Here is an 18,088-nt window from a genome sequence, read left to right on the forward strand (position 1 = left end):
AGAGAATAAAAAATAAAGAGGAGAATCACATATAATAATGCACATTAAGTATAGTTTTCACACTCAATATCCATTATAACCATTCTCTTTGGATCAGAGTCTAATTGATACTTCAGGATGAGGTCCTGTATGCTGGTATATTTTTCATATAATTTTCATTTGAATTCTTAATGTTTTCTCTGTCTGGGTTCTCTGCTTTAATCCAAATTTACTTTGCTTTTATATAATGCCCCTGGCATAATTTGAGACCTTCAGGGCACAGAGTCACACCCACTGATGCACAGCAGATGTGGAAAACTGCTAAAAGGACGGTGGCTCCTTTCTGAGAGAAAGGGGCGGATTAGGCTAATTTTATGTCTAATTTTGCTGCTAAGATCATATAGTATCTGAACCTGACATAAGGTAAACAGGGATGGGACTTCTGGTGTCAGCCAGCAGTTACACTGAATTGGGTATGATGTGAAACTGCACCATGAGAAGTGAAAAGTCACTTCTGGGCATCACAGAGAGCAGTGAAATGCCCTCCCAGCTTAAGAGAGAGGAACGAGGCTACAGGCCTGTCAGAAGAAAAGAATTTAAAGTGAGGTTGTGTCTGAGGGGAGTGCAAATTCAGTCAGTGTAGATGCAGAGTTTGATCCACAGTTCTCTGAAGTCAAATGTTTTAGTTTACGTCAATGGCCTTTGATTAGGTCCAGAGAGAGCTGTAAGATCCAAGGGCTGCCAGGCTTGGTTACAGTCATCAATACTATAAATCCCTGAGAGCATTTCCTTACTAAACTCTAGGCCTTTTTGTTGCAGGACGCTAACTAAGGGCATGATCCTGAGCAAGCTTATTGATGGCCATTGACTCCAAAGGCCATCAATTTTTTTCGCCATCTTAGAGTGCACTCACAGATCCCCTGGTTTGCTGTAGCTGCTTACTGCAAGCACTAAAGCAGGCAAGAGAGTAAGAGAGCTCCTGACAAGACGAACTATTCCCTGGGGCTTTCTCTGGGAGCAGGGTGGGTTTGGAAGGCCCTAACCTGCGGGATGCTGGGCCTAGGTTCTAACCCAGAGGCTCAGCCAGCTGTAGCAAGGGGCCTTGGCCTGGAGTGCTGGCTGGAGCCCAAGGCCTCTCCAGGGCAAGCCATCAGGTACTCAGAAAGGTCATTTTGCAGCAAGGAGACCAGCAAATGGCCCACTAACTTCATGGCCTAAAATGGTTTGTTTCATTTTTGTAGCATCTTGTGAAAAATTTTGGATTTCTTTAGTTACTAAGCCTTTCTGAATGGGGACATTCTCAGATGGAAACACTATCCTATAAAACAGATGCTATAACTCTCCCTGCTGTAAGGTCTGATCATTATGCTGTGTTATCTGTAGATTAACTTGGAAGCTCCCCCTCAAAGCCCAACTGATTATTTTTTTTTTTTAAAGTAAATTTCAGAAAGAATATTTGCAGGATGAACAGAAAATAAATCAACACTACCAGAAAACCAGCAACTTGATTGTTTTCCTCTGCTTCTGAAAAACAAAAACAAAAACAAAACAAAAACACACCATAAAAGCTCAATTGTCCTCTCAGGACTCCTTGCAAGTCTTAACAAAAGTCTCTAAAAAGAAACTAAATGAAAGACCAGGGAGTTAGCAGCAGGGCAGATCTATCATAGAAAATTGGACAAAACACTCTTTCCTTCTGACTGTATCTGGGCTTAATTCTGATCTCTTTACTCACGCTGAGTAATAATTCACACCATAAATAGCCCCATTGGAGTAGCTAAAATCACTTGGAGTAAGCCATGAGCCTGTTTGACAAATACTGGTCTGATACACTGAGGCTAAAAATTGTAAGAAGTAATTCAAATATTTTTATAATTATATGCCCTGAAAACAAACAAACAAACAACAACAACAACAACAACAACAAAACTTTGTTGTTGAGGCAGTTTGTTGGCTTCTAAACAAAGACAGGAAGTTTGTGATTTTTTGTTGTTTGTTTTCCATCTTAATATAGAATTCAGCTAGAAAATTAATGTTTTGTCTACCCTATAAAATGCAGTGAATAAGATATATGAAATACTGGCACCTTTTTGACAGAGATATTAAAATGGTAAAACCTGAGGCCAAGCCTACAGTACAAACTTCTGTCTGAAAAGTACATTAGTCAGCAACATAATAGGACACGATCTCAGCCATTAACCCAGGCTGAGAACCTTATTCAGCCTATCCAGTGATTAGCCTGATGCAAAAGTCTTCTTTACTTTGTCTTCATGTTGCGTCACCAACCCCTAAGTATGTGACAGTAGTACTTAAAATGGAGACTTATTGTGTTGCTGCAAAAGTGTATGCTGTAGATTTTTTTAAATATATACATATATATGTACACCTTTGTATGCTGATCTTTCTACGTGTCTCTCAGTGAGTTGTAGGAGAGTTTATCCATCTTTTCTGATCACATGAAAGGGAGTAACTGGAAAGTATCAAAAGAATATCAACAATCAAGTACGATTTCCTGTATTTCAGTCTAGCAAGGCTGGACACCAGCACAAGTAGAAGCACTCCAAGAGCTAATCAGTATCCTCAGGAAGGCTGTTCTGCGCTTGCTTAAAATATCCAATTCCAGCAAGCGGGTTCAGAGCAGACAGATGAAGCCTGAGGAAGTCCCCACGGTGCCAGCAGCAAAGCTGTTCAATGAATGGCATTGCACAACCAACCCCCGCAGTCCTGCCAAACTCCTCCTCCGGCAGGAAGCCTGGCAACAAGGCACTCAACCAGTTAAACAAAAACTACAAGGTTTGCACCAGGTAAGCGATTTGCCAACAACCGGTAGCCCGGAGGCTGGATACTGTTACCTAGTTATTAATGAATGCTGCTGATTAACCTTTTGAAAGTACTTTGTCCACCACACCTACTGGTGGGAACCTGCAGCAGTAATGCCTAAGGGGAGGTTGCTGATATAGGAGTGAAATTAGGGGCGAATAGGCACCCCAAGATGCAACAATGAGTTTAAGAGTTGGATATGAATAGGGGTACTTCTTCCAGTTAACTTTGGGAGTCAGGGAGGATAAGCTTCGTCAAGTATATAGTTTTAAAAAAGTAGAGGTTGCAGTGAAGTTTGTGCTCCATCTCTGACTGATGTGCTTCATTGAAAATAAATTAAATTTTATTCAGAAAGCTTCCTGTTATGCCTCTACAGTAAATTTAGCAGGGTCAGTGTCCCTTCACCCTACCACCTTGTATGCTCATTCATATTTGAAGCCACAAACTTAAAGTAATGCACTGCTGAAACCTAGACCACCATCCTGAGCACTGAAAAATGGTGTACCAGACTTCTTGGAATCACAAGACTGTACTTTAAAAGTCCAACAACAACAACAAAAGCTTTTGTAATTTTTTGTTTCTTTCTTCCTTGGGTCATATAACCTAAGAATTTTTGAGCTATCTTTTCCTTAGAAAATATCAAATAAACAAGGAGTCAAGGACTCAGTGAAATAGTAATGAAATAACATGAATCCATTAGCAAGAACACCAACAAAATTTCAAATGCTCAAATACTACAGATACTGAGAGTTGATGACTATAGCAAAAGTGCAGGGGTATATGCAAATATGAAGCAATTGCCTGAATTTAATCATGGATAGAAGCTAATCATGGATAGAAGTGATTGAGAAGAAAATCTGAAAAAGAGGAGAGTACAGAAAGGACAAAGATAGAAGAGAAAAATTACACAAAAAGCATATTATAAAGAAAAGTAAAAATTCAATAAAAATAGCTGTCTCTATTACCAAAACCAACAAAGACTGTTTATACATACCTTTACAGAAGGATCTGCAAAATATTAAGTTGTTCTGTTTTCTCAATTTAAGAAAATTGTTACTTTTAAAGCTAAAAGTAAAGTAAAAAAAAAATAAAAAAATAAAAAAAAATCTTGCCTAAATCCTCTTTTAGCTTGAGATTTCACACAACAGTTGAGCCAGTTTGACAGCTTGCCACTGCTGATTGGGGAAGCAGCCTCACTCCCCTGCTTTGTTCCCAGCCATGTGGTCTTATTTCTCCTCTTGTGCTGAAACTGGCACTTGTCTGACACCCCAGTGAAAATATTCCACTCTGAACTACAGGTTTATTTGTTCTTTAAAACAAACAAACAACCCTACCCCCCCCCACCCCCCTCGCCAAACAGTGAGGACAAATGGGTGAGGCTCCTTTATAGTTCCATGAAATCTCACCCTTAAAATCTCTCTGGAACTGCAGGAAAGACAGATATTAGTGTTTTGTGCTTGTTCTGCTCAGTCTCCTATTATTCATTTATTTTTATTATATGCACACATTAAATAAAATGCCATTCTCCTCAAATTAATAAAAGTTATGCAAAGGTAGGTTATAACCCTGTATGCAAACTGCTAACAGGCAGAACGCGAAAACTAATGCTGCGTCTCCCTCTGACTTCCACACCATGGATAGACACTGCACTGAGCACAGATCAAGGTAGGCTATTGTTATATATGGAGTGGTAATTCGTGTCGAGAAAATGGTTGATATTAATAAAGAAGGGGGAGATTTGAGAGTGTGGCCATGGGGGTTGGAAAGCCCCGTGGTTGAGATAACATTAGACTCTTAACGATGAGGCCATCAGGAATATAAAAGAGTTTAGAGGGAACAAAAAAGGGTGATTCACGAGACTCCATGCAGTCTCGGGTTTCTTGTTCTCCAGCCGTTAGGCATGGAAGTTTCTGGGTGTTTGCTGTTGCTGTTTTATGCAAAGTTGTTTGACCAATGAAAAGTTGTTTTGAAAAGAACTGTTGTGGAGAGAAGGGTGTAAGAGGGGAGCCTGCCCTAAAGATAAAAAAAAGACAACACGATGAAGTTACGTTATCAATAAAGACGCAGAAAAAAGGAATTAAAAGGAACAGGCTGGCAGAATGGAGACCAGTACGGGAACAGGCACTTTGATTGCCTCATGAAGATAGGTTCGGCCAAATACAGCAAACTGCTCAGAGAAGCTCGTACAGAAAGTCGCTGGAAACAGGTGCACCGGAGCTGGGAAGAAGCTCAAGCTGAGAGAAGCAGACCCGCGCACACAACTGCCCGTCGCCGGTAAGCAGCCGGCCATTATGGGGAATCATACGTCCTTAGAAACAAAGGCTGTCCTGGTACCCTTACAGCTTATTCTCCTTATTAACAATCAGACAGTTAATGATCCTGAAACATGGGACCGAATTGAGGTCAAGATGTGGGACTCTGCAACTAAAAACGACAAGGTTGCAGTGGGATTGCTCGGCACCTGGCGAGCATTCTCTGAGGCCTTAAAGAGCCATGTTGGACCACAGTCAGAAACATGTGGTTTGCCCGACAGTGCGGGCTTATTTACTGATCTGACTGCTACGCCATTGCCTCTCCCCCCCCCCCCCCCCCCCCCGGCTACTGCCATCGAAGGCTTTTGCTGTTACGCCCCCTGCTGACCTGGATGTGCCTTTTGACCCAGGCCCTATTGGCCTTGAAAAGGAGATAGATATGCTTTTCTTTGATCCGGGAAGAACGGGATACATAAGGCCTGAAGACCGAGTTGCTTGACAATATAAAGCAAGACGTATTGTTCAAAAGGAATGGAAAATGGAGACTTGTTTGTAGTCAAGAAAAGGAATGGAAAATGGAGACTGTTAAGTCATGGAACTTAAAGGATTGCTTGTTACCTTTCCTGATTGTATAGGCATACTCGGGTTTAGTATGTAGAAGCAATGTTCTGTATATTTAGAATGTTTGATGTTCGTGTGTGCGTGTTGGTGGAGCGTAGACTCCCCGCACACCCAGCACTGTTTACTTGCCTTTTATACCTTTTATACCTTCTATAAGTGTCAATATTACTAAATTCAGATTGAGTTGAGACTTCATTTATAACACTATCATGCATAATCTGGACTGAAGACCAGGAACAGAAAAATTAAAAGCAGATTGCCATTTTCTGTCGTAATTTACACTCCTGCAACCTGGTTGACATTTACTGCTTCATCAGCTTCTCCTCACAGTAGCATTTGGGTTGGTGTATACAGATCAATTAGGCTTTCCCTGTTTTCATAACATTACTATCATTATTTAAATAAAGGATCTGTTTTTGTTCCATTTCTGGGAGGGGCAGATTTCTTTTTGAATGTTCTTTTAATGGGGTGGAAAAATCTGTGCTTGTGCACAGACCACAAAAGGATGCTTGTTACTTTGCATAAAAGTACTGCTGAAAAGAGAACTTAATTTCCAATATTCAAACTGGATTCTTAGAAGAGAAGTCTCATTACTATCTGTGGTACAAACAGGACATGGCAGGATTCAGACTATTACAGATTATTCAAATGTTAGCATGTGTTTTTATTTACAGAAACAGAACAAAAGGACTGTAATTGAAACAGATCATTTAAATGAAAACAGTATACTACTTATGCAGATAGTATATTTATGTAGATACACATGTGTGCGCTTATGCATACACACAGACACAGCTTCCATGTTTTCTGGCTCCTAGTGTTACACTCAGGAACCCAGAGGGCCCCAAAAGCCTGGTGTGTACGCTGGGATGTTCTGAGTATCCAGGCTCCCCAGTCCAAGTTCTCAGTTGCCATGCAAGAGGGGCCTCTGTTAAAATGGAGCAAGATTGTCAGCTGCCTCCCACGGAATTTGTCTGTGTTTCATCAAATCGAGTGTATTCCTGAGAAATATCTAAGGATATTTGATGAAGATATCATTTCCTTTATTGTATCTTTTTAAGAGACAGATGAAATTATTTAGATTGCTTGTTAAAAGAAACAAACACAGGAAATGAAGCTGGGTGAAAATAATTTCCTAATTTTGAGGGTGCACTAAGGGTGGAGCAATCCTTACTGAAGATAACTGAAAATGTAAACACACTGATTTCAATCAAGAGCACTCTTCATAAGAATGTTTCGCTCACTGGTTGCTGTGATGGCTCCCTGTTCCTCTCAGAGGTGTGTTACCCATTCTGGAACACATGCACAAGTTCAAGTGTTGCATAATTACACAAAACAGGGCCTGTACAAGAATATCCTGTTTTGCTTCCTGTATACTCACTGGGGTGGTTCAGCTGAATCCTTGACAACATTTAGCTCCACGAAGAAAACATCAAGACTCCTTGCTGATAGCAGTTTTTCACCTAGAGCTTCTCAGCAGTTGGGCTGTTTAGCCGCAAAGTGTAAGCAGACAATCACCCTATTGTTTACTTTCTAGTCAGAAGGAGCATTACTGCTTTTCTTCACTGTCCACAGCCTCTGTAATCCTAGCAGTCATGTTCACTCAGCAGTAAGTCTAAATATGTTCTTCTCAGAGAAGTTTCAAATCCATGACATAGATTAGCATCACTGTGGTTAGACACTATCTGTGACAGATTCCACAGTAATTAACATTTTAAACCGTGGTCAACACAGAAATTATTTGATGAGGATTCATTCTATTCCCCAAATCGTGAGAAATTAACAAATTTAAGGAGCATTATTATTATAATAAAGTGAATAGGCTGCGGAGGACAATGCATCTTTCAAAAACCTTGTCAGCACTGCTTCATCTCATTACATATCACTATATCTTAAAAAAAAAGGAATAAAAAAGAAAAAGGAGTGACTCAATTGTGTGATAGTGAATCCTGAAACTTCACAAACGTTCAAGGAACACACATGCCACTACAAATTAACCATTAGCACCGCATGGTATTCATCCTTTCTGTCACACACTGTGGGAAGCACGCCTTATTAGCATGGAAGCACAGAGCAATAGTATCTCAGTGTACTTAACATTTGCTTACCTTGGAAAAAAGAGCACACAATTGCAGCCTTAAACAAAAATCCAACTCCCCAAATGCTGCAGTTCTACTCCTTTCCACACTTAATCCTAGGATTTAAAAATTACAAAATTGAATCCTAAAGCCTTTTCTTCCTTGTCTTCCAGTTCACTGTTCTTTAAAATGAAATGCGGTTTTTGCATTTTTAATCAGCCTTAATCATAAACAAGGCAGGCATCACAATTGCTGCTATTTCAGGGTTCCCCCTCACACACTTCTTTGGTTTTGAATTTCAATAGTACCCACAACTGGGGGTCTTCCTGGATCCCAGATGTCGAATTATATGGTCTGTCCTATTCTCATAGTGGCAATCCAGTCCCTTGTTCATTTTTCACAGGAATCTGAACAGCTATTCTGAAATTACCAATTTCCTAGTAAATTTTATTAAACTGAACTTAATTTTGCTATCTTAAGAACAATTTCTCCATAACAGTTTCACAGAAGTATCTGCTCTCTTCTCTCCTATTTCTTAGCAATATGAAGAGCCCTGTACAAACCCTTAAAAAGTATATACATTTAGCATCAGTGTTCCTGTCTGAGGTCCTGTGCGGTCTATAAAACCTTGAGAAAGGGGCCCACTTCCCATACCTATCCTACTTACATGCTGTTTTATTTAAGAATCAAGAGTATGTTTTACAACCACTTTGCCATGTTAAAAAAGGAGAAACATAAAAGTGACTTTCAGGGGGAGGGAAGACTTATGTTTTGTTTCACTAGCTTCTTTCAGAGTAAACTTGTAAAACAAGAATATATAAATGCCAAACAATTTTGTAAAAGCTAATGTAGCAGTAAACGAGAGCCTCCCACTGACCTAAAAGCTGAAGTGGTATTTTAAACCTGTTCTGCTTTAATGTGCATTTTATACATATATGAAATTTTATTTTTTTCATAAGTGTAACCCAACACTATGGAATCATACATCTCATAATCTACTCCTACTCACTTCTTAGCTCAAACAGTAACAGGTTTGCTGGCAGAAAAGTTAACATTGTGCAACGTATTTGAACTACCAGAGCAGTTCAGATATGTAACGCAATGCATTACTAAGGCACATCATGGCCTTTGGCACCCCTGCTCATACCATTATTAACTATTCATTTTCCCATCTTATTAATGTTTGAATGGATGTAAAAATAACAAACAATGCTACCCTAAAGGATATTAGTCATTCTAGATCCTTCTTTCTTGCTGCGATTGATAACAGAGGAAGCAGACCTGCAAGTGACCTTTGGCTTGTACACCCTCATGGCAGTTTTGGTTTTGGATAGATTACATGGACAACTGTTATCTGGTTTTGGGAGGGATCATTTCTTCAGAGATGTTGAGGACCCCTTTGAATTACACAGCAGCAGTCATAACTTCCTCTGCTCATACAAAAGACAAATAATTCTGTTGAGACTCAACCATACCAGCAAATCATTGAGTTTATTCATGAATCTCAAACTATCTGTATACTCAGGCATATCATTGTACTCATTACACTGGGACTCAATTTGCTTTTAAGTGTAGGGGTTTTATACTCATGATTTAACAAGGATGAATTCCTATCATTTTATCCAAGCTAGGAGCTGAAGTTATCTAAATTTTCCTGTAAAGTTACCTGAACTTGTACAAACGTCTCGGCCCCTAACTTTAGGTCTAAGTGACTTGTCTTTAAGCAATTCTATTTCCCAAGCAGTATGGTTTATTAGCATTATGGAAAGGATGAACTAAGCTTCCATTGTTCATGCTGTACCAGTTTACAGCAACATCTGCTGGATAACCTAGAGCTGTAATAACAGAAACCCTGACATACTGAAGTGACAGAACAATATGAGACATAGCTATGGGAAGGCAAGGGTTAGATAAGAGGATAAGAGAAGGCTTTCACATCAAAGACTTTGCTTCGCAATGACACCTACCCTTTGCTACTGCCTTTGCCATTGATTTCATGACTTGTCCAGGTTGCCAGTTCATATAGAAGGCTCCCCAGCTTACGAGAGGGTGTATCAGAAACAAAAGTCAGATGTCGTTTTTGTATGCCTTGGGTGAGATGGTAGATCCATACGCTAGAGAAAACAATAGAAAAACTAGAATGATTTATTCCACAGTCATTTAATGTTTTAGCTGGTATAAAGCTTAAATTCTGCTTATAGGGTTAGTACTTCAAATTTGACAGCCAAAAATTCTTTCCTCTTTAAGGGAAAGAATGTTTTAAAACCCCACATTCACATTAGTTAGTCAAGAATATATGCTTTGATAGTCTTGTAGATGTACAACAGTCAAAGCAGTTTTATTATTTTTTATTATGGCAGGAGTATCTTTAGGGCAAAGTTTCTGGGAAAAACACTTATTAAATACTTAGCCTGGACAAAACCTTCTTGCAGAGGAATTTTCAATTGCTTTTCAGCTGCACTGTGGTTTATTGTTTGCTTTAAATCAGCTCTCAGTCTAAGCTACATACCATGGTGTCTGTTAAAAAATCATTATGGTACAATTAAAAACAATGTGAAAGGTGGAATTTCCCCCTCCCCTATCTCTGTACAACTGCTGTATGCTTCCTCTGTGCCTTTCATGATTATCTGCACCAGCTCTGGTCAGGAGATACAGCTGTCATGAAACACTCAACAGATGGCAGTGGCTGGATGATGCTTCATCCATTTTTGGATGCTCTACTGACATTTGAGCTCATGCCTTCTATAAATGCTGTCATGCCCCTGACTCCTTTTAGCCAACACAAGCCTACAACGTGCAGTGACAATATTAATCTTTCCAAAGGAATAGAGATAAATTGAACTGCCCTTATGAAAAGCAATATAAAATACTTAAATTTAGTGTCCTTTAAAACTTTTAACTATTATAGATAGATATGGCTAGAAAATAGATAGACTGATAAATTGGTAGATGGATCTCCTTTCTTACTGCTGTTTCATCCTTAAGCTATTTTATTCTTATAAGGCTCTTCAGAGATTGATTTAGCTTACAAAGAGCAGCAATTTCTTTCCAGTTTTAGGAAACTGCTAGGAACTGGAGTGCTTTGAAAAGAAATTGATTAGCACAACTTCTCTAAAAAGAAAGAAAAACAGCTAAAAGATATCCAGTATCTTCGATCTTTTCAGGTAGTAAATGCTGCTTAGTGTTCTATCTTAAGTTTTTAAAGCTTACTCATTGCATTTTTGATAAAGTCAAATTGGAAGCAACGGTAGCTTGTGGAATGGAAGAAAAGATTGCTTTAAAAAAAAAACAAAAAAACAAAAAAACAAAAAAAAACCAAACAGATTTGTAATATTACCATCTAATATAATTTTTTTGGTATGGAGAAACTGTGACAATACCTAAATGTATCCCAGATAGGTGACTATATTTTGTGGTACCCAAGGTTCAATCCCATTCACTGTGGCTACTGATACAAAAAATGAGAGGTAAGAGACGAAGACAGAATAGGTGGTTAAATTCATGTGCTTAATCACAGGGATTACAAAAGACTTCCTGGGAATGGCTTGTATTTTGTCCTGACCAAGGAGGGCTGGTTACATTTCTCCCACACTGTTTCTAGCACATCCCATTCTAAACATGGGATGTTCAGCATAGTTGATATGTTTGATTACACAAACTTGATGATGCCCTTCATTATGAAACCTATTTTTTAGTATTATTTAAACCCCAATAGTGACAGAAGAAAAACACAAGAGGTACATCACTTTGTCAACAGTCCCTGCTGAACAGCCAGGAAATATTTAACCAAGTACTTCAGTAGCAAGCCACACCTTCTAATGTGATGAAAGAGTAACTAATGTAAGCATGGACTAATTCTTCAATCCTAAACTTAGATTAGCACTGGAAGTAATAGCTGAAGGATGCCATGACAATGTGAGGGTACAGTCAGAAGTAGGACTTAGTTTTCACAGTTCGTCAGTAGATGATGTCCGGTATAAAGTTATTCAAGTGATTAATCTCTTAAAATAATCTTAAGAGAAGCTAATTTCCTCAAATGAGTTAATTTATCTACTAACACTGGCCATGTATGGCTACCAAATAATATAGCTGGCTGATGTAACTGCTTATAGATTTTAAATTAATCAAAGGACCTCCAGATCTGTCTTCTCACTGTCAGGTTTATAGACGACGACTAGAAGTAGACCAAATTCAATCAGTTTTCATACTGTATTCCTTTGTTACCCTTCTGCTGTAAGATAGTAAGGGAAAGGAGCACTCAGTCTATACCTGAGCCTTTAAGTGATCAATAGGATCGTGGCCACTTATTTTCAACATGAACTACACAGTTTGCCTGTATGAAAGCTTCATTTATTAAACATCCCCAAATTGTACTCTTAGAGACAGCAGGCAACTAAGAAAATGTAATACTAACATTTTAACTTAGCGGTGCCTATTATTCTATTTATTCTTAGGCTGCACAGTCAGACAACATCTTTGCTAGATCAGTGGACAGTTAGAGGTAGCCAACTAATCTGCACTAATCAGTTAGTTAATAGCCTTTGGACCTCAGAGAGCAGCAGGAACATACATGGTTCAAGCTAAGCACAGCCACATATATAACCGTATGGCTGAGCATTAGAAATGAAAGACTAATGCTGATACCATATACCAGAGGGTTAATCTTCTTTCTTGCTGCTTAGAAGCCCTCTGGATCCTATTTTCGCTCTGCACCCACGCCAAGAGTGCAGACAGCAATTCCCTGGAATTTCTGCCTTTAAGACAGCATGCTTCTGATGCCTCCCCAAGTATCAAAAAATACACAATATATGCATTTATCACAGGCTCACATCCCTTAAATAGTATTTACCTCATGTTCCAGAAAGGTATGTTCTCTGGTCATAAACTCATATTTTTTATTTTTACCATTTTGTGTATATTAGCTACTGAATGCAGTGACAAGGAGTGAAGGAAAAAAATAGCTTTTGCAGCATTGGCTTTTGTCTTTAGAGGCTCTTTTGTACTAGTTTCAGAGCCCAGTATCTTACATCAGGAAAGAGCAGAAGACTATGGAAGTAAATATAGAAGGATTTTGAACTCCTCTTCTGTAACTTGTAAACTGAAGCTATGGAGAAGTCTGCAGTGCATCCGTGTATCTGTAAGTCTGGATAACATAACTGTTTCATGCAGCATTTCCCATCCCATCTGTTTATCCCACGCTGTTCCATGGAACTATATTAATGAGTGGAACATTACTAGTGGTTATAGTTGCAATCCAAGTTCAAAACCCAGGAAGAACCTGTTACACACTTCATACAAATAACAGCATAACATTGAAAGTTTTTGTATAAATTCTAGCCATAAGTCACCTCATAAGACAATTTTCCTTGTAAACAGGGTAAGTGATCCCTTTCATATGTACATGACCATGCCTCATTTCAGCATCCTTAATTTAGAGAGTAGGCATTTCATGTTTTAGTTAGCTTTTAGTATAGATGAGGATATAGAAGTCTGAGCTGAGAGCTGTATGGTAATAGTTACTTGTTATACCATTCTTGAGTTTATAACAATGCAAAATGAAGTACTGACAGCATGAACACTAGAAAAAGCAGTAGCACACTGCAAACACAAAACAGCAAAGCTGAGCAAAAAAAAAATAAAAATCATGCCACAAAGATTCACAAGCCACAGTTGATCTGTTTCAGCACTGTGAGAATAAACACAATAGGGATCTTTCCAGTACTAATTTGTTCTGACATTTTATAGAAACTAATTCTTGCAGACAAATAAAGGTCTAGTTTGGAACAATTTTATTCAGGCCATCAGCATCCTTCCTGATTTGATCTGATTTTCAAATACCATATGTTTTTCCTGTTTGTGATCTTCACATCCTACATAAAGGCAAGATAAAACAAAAACGCAGGATTCACAAGAAAAGTAAGCTATTAGGCAGCTATGATTTAAACAGATTTTTATGCAGGACAATCATGTAAAAAAAAAAAAAAAGATGAACAAGAACAGAATTAGCAACTTCAACATATTTGATTAGATACAGGTCTATTGAAACATTGCATAGTTGTTGGAAATTTTAACAAAACACTGTATCATCAGCTCTTCAGCTGGGTATATGCTGATCATCAGTCACGCACTGGCTGAAACCCTAAAAATGCTATTTGAGGTTTTTTGTATGGCTTGAGCACTGGCCCTTCTGTCAGTATTTCACTGCATTATTGTAAAGAGCAACTCTGCATGTGAGGAGACACTGGTGGTTTAGGCAGGCCAACACACCACAGTGATTTTACTCAGCTGATATTTAATGATTTACCATTTAATGCAGTTCATCTTTCATAACCCGAGTTCAAACAGAAGCAGGTGCTATTAGGGATGCAACAGTATTGAACTTCCAACTAAAGGCATAGGAAAGCTTCTTTTATAGCTCTAGCTACTGGACCCATCTGGCTCTTCACTTAAGTACTGCAAATGAAGAAGAGAAACACTTTGCTTCCCATCAGCGAGGTTCTGAACAGAATGCATAATTATTCCAAATAAAGACTTCCCAGTCAAAACTAGCTGCATCGACACTATGTTCACAAATTCTGGTGGATGAAAACAATTTAGCCTATCTTCTTATCTAAAGAACTCTAATGAAATTGGGATCACACAAAAATAAATCATAAATACTTGAAATATTTTTTTTTATACCAACATGTCCCCAAATCTGATTATGAGACTTTGGGCCAGTGTTTCTAAAACAGTTTATTATTGAAATGAAAAATGAATTTTTTGATTCACTTACATTTTGAAACAGGAAAAGGGAGATAAAGGTTTGTAGGCTTGCAGGACATAACAGAAGCTGATGCATGGTCTCTGTCTATTAGGAGACACACTGAGACAGGAGGCCTTTTGTTCCCCCACAACTCCAGCTCCAACTGCAGGGTAGTTACTGTAAAGTAGTATTCTCCTTATCTTTTAAGGTTTTGTAGTCCTGAAGAGATCCTTAAAAATATCACTTCATTTCTATGTGCTGTTCTCCCTTAAAAGCTAAACAGAATAACCACATACAAACTCTCTATCAATTTTATATTTCCAGAAATAGGTTATGCAAAACCTTGGCCATTTTCCTTGCATTTTGTATGTCCCTGTCCTGTTTTTTTTCTTTTAAACTTCATCCTTCATGCACATATGCACATGAACAACTAGGGGCCAGAAGCTGGATCCTTCATAAGTTCATGCTATGTTTATAGGAATCTTTGGGTTGCTGTCTCATTGTTTTCTTTCAGACTGATAAAAATCCAAATAATCCACTTAGTGCCACTTAGCAACTGGCATTAACAACGAAAAGCTGAGGAAGTAGGTTTACAAAATTGTTCTAGCCAGAGTCCCTCTGGTTGCTTCCAAAAGGTAGAACTGTATTTATGAAATACTTCTTTGCTTTTCTGTGTGAGTAGTGGTTTCAAATGGATAGTTGTGGTGCAAGAGGCACTTACACTTGCTAGTGTTTGTAAACAACGACTGCAGAAGAAAACAGACCCTCTTCTCCTTTCTGCTGTTGCTTGACATCCTAAGGATTTTACATGGCCAATTCTACCATGAAAGATGTGCTAAAGAACAGTTTAAGTTCTGTTTTAATTAACCTTTTTCAAAAGTATGGCTTTTAAAATCTGTTCAGGTGTTCCCTAGCTTAGAGTACCTCAAGTGTGGAAGTATTTGCAGGTTAGACAGCACAGCTCCGTAGATGCCAGAAGTATTTTCTTGCACATGGCAGCCAGCAGTGAGCCCACACATGAATTTGGGAGTTTTCAAGGCTTCTAGTCAAGGCAATCCATGAAGTTCCTTCAGAAGAAGCTGAAGCAACCTGATAACCTAAGGATTTCTAAATTTTCCTTATTGACAAGGACTGAGCTCTGAATCCCCCAATCCTGATGCAAGAAAATGCCTTTCCAGTACACACCCAACACTTTTGTCCAGAGCAACTTTGGTAACTCTGGAGGCTGCTTTTCTTACAAGAATTTTGGTATCTTACAAGTTTTGCTAGCCATTAAGTGATATGAGCATTCTGGAAGTAGGTACTTCCCAGCTTCACAAGTGGGCAGGCTTAGCAGATTTATCTGTGACAAGTTAGCTGAGAGAGCAAAAACGACACTTGCTCTAACCTCTCAAGGTTCATACCTCTGACAGCAATTCAAAGAAGAGAACTTAATATCTCATTTAGGGAGTGAAATAACTGAAACTATTGGATAAGAGCAGGAGAAAATTGCCACAGGTATGGAAATAGTTTTGCTTCTAAGTAAGGGGCTTAAATGCTTAATTCCAGCAGATGAATCAAGGTTGCAAAATCCTATCTGTAAGAAAATCACCCAAGACCTGGATTGCCTGTAGCAAGCTAGGACACAAACATGTCCCTATCATATGTGTCAGCTGTGAGAGCATCTAGGCGCTCACTAGTCACATGATGTGACACACATACCAACTGCTACCCTGTGACCAGAATCACATACATGTATATAATTTAGCAGGATCTCCTCCTACGTACATTTTGTTCATGGAAGTATGCATTCATTTTTGCAATAGCATCAGATCCTACACAATATTGGAGCGGGGTGTGGGAAGCACATGCCACAGTGGCACAGGCTATCAGCCTAGCCTAGTTTTTCCCCTTTCTTTCCTGTGAATCCTCAAAGAATATAGGCTTGATCTATCTGTGACAGAGCAAATTATCTCTTAGCATGCCCAAATTCCTCTTCAGACACCTTCTCATTTGCCAGTGTATTTGCTGTGTTGATTAAACAGTTCTGTAGCTGTAACAGAGCCACTGCCCACTTCACAGCCCTGCTACACTGACACCCATGTGTGGGCAGACAGAAATCCATCATTCCTTACTGCACTCTCAAGACTATCTCACTTTTCACTAACATGAGAACATTCGTTGAACCTTTTAATAGTCTTACACTGTATTATATTTTTACCAGATCTGTCAGTTTTAACATCATCCAAGTTTCATTTTCTGCCTTTGCTTGAAGTTCTTAGGTCCTGTAATTCTTCTGACCATAGTAATATTCATGAAAATTTCCAATACATATATATTAATCAATTCATAGACTGTGGTACTATTCTTTCCTCTGGAGAGCAGAATGAAATCCATGACTAGAAATCAACCATAGATCCTTGTAAAACCTTTCTAGAGACTTCACCAAACTGAATTCTTCACCCAGATTGCAAAACACACTGAAGCTTTACTAAGTAATATACGTGTTAGAGACTGTTCTGTGAAATATTTTTGATTTTTTGTAGAACACCAACTCGGAAAATTCCCCAACACTAATGCAAGCACATTAGTAAACATACATAGTAGGATTTTATAAAGTATTACATGTAAGCCTAGATAGTTTTTTTTTTTTCCTTTACCATTCTAAACACGTTATAATCATGATTTTGTCCACTGCTTCACTATTTGTTCCTTTGTTTTTCTAGTTAGATATTAAGTTGTCATAGGCGATAGAATCACTTGACAACTAGTATGTTTTCCATTTTATAGAAGAAAAAAACAAGTCCTAAAAAAGTCAGCTCAATAATGTTTTCATACGTCAATGCCCAAATATCATATTATCTCAACATTTGTACATGCTAAGGTTCCTTCCAAACTAAATATCTTATATGCTAAGTTTCTGCAAGCATTTTAATTAAAAGAGAATTGTATTAATTTTATAGATTTACCAAAGAAAAGTAAAACCATATACAACTGTGTTTAACATTTCAATGTTTGAGTTGCAAACCTTCACCCTAGCCCCCCCATATTAATTTACTTTGCCAAGTATTAACTACTGCAAGTTTCTGGTACCTCTTAAGGAAGAAATGACTCAACAGAAAGATTTATTTTTTTTTTTGAATTAGAAGGGGAAGTAACAGTATTAAGCTTTTTTTGGCAGTACCATCTCTTAAGGTCAGCTATTTGGATTTCATTCTAAAATAGAATGTGGCCTGTGATAAAAAATTCAAAAAATCATACATCTCATTTGAGATCAGAGGATCTCAGTTCTGCTATTATCTTCTTGAAACATTAGAAACAACCCTATTGTTTGGAGAAGGCTATCATAATTAAAATAGACTGTGGGAAAAGGAAAAGGTTTTTGTCTTTAATTATACATGTACTTATGCAAAGTGTTTACAGGCTGACCAGAAGCCATACTTGTCTGTTTCTTATCAGATTGTTTCTAAGGAAGAAGCTAGAAATATTTGTTTGGCAACCACTTATTTTGTAATGAGGTCAGCATGTTCATTTCATTTGTTTTTCTCCAAGCAACACTTAGTCCCACACCTTCAGCTAAAGGACAAAGACTATTATTGCACTGTATTAGCAAG

General features: G+C 38.3%; 2 long non-coding RNA genes across 3 annotated transcripts in view; one reads left to right on the forward strand and one right to left on the reverse strand.

The window, feature by feature from the left end:
- Window positions 1-18,088, reverse strand: part of LOC311440687 — a 231,394-nt gene that overhangs the window by 160,071 nt on the left and 53,235 nt on the right. Inside the window, exon 1 of one of the 2 annotated variants that reach the window (XR_014695543.1) lies at window positions 3,794-4,093. The exons of the other annotated variant lie outside the window; for it this stretch is intronic. This is a non-coding gene — a long non-coding RNA (uncharacterized lncRNA). Of the gene's footprint in view, window positions 1-3,793; window positions 4,094-18,088 lie in introns of those variants that run through there. 2 annotated transcript variants of the gene reach the window in all.
- The window catches only part of LOC311440685, a 30,228-nt gene continuing 16,340 nt past the window's right edge, over window positions 4,201-18,088 (forward strand). Inside the window, exon 1 of the long non-coding RNA XR_014695539.1 lies at window positions 4,201-4,464. This is a non-coding gene — a long non-coding RNA (uncharacterized lncRNA). The remainder of the gene's footprint in view (window positions 4,465-18,088) is intronic.

The sequence above is a fragment of the Aythya ferina genome (assembly GCF_964211825.1).
Source record: "Aythya ferina genome assembly, chromosome: 8".
NCBI classification, from domain to species: Eukaryota; Metazoa; Chordata; class Aves; order Anseriformes; family Anatidae; genus Aythya; species Aythya ferina.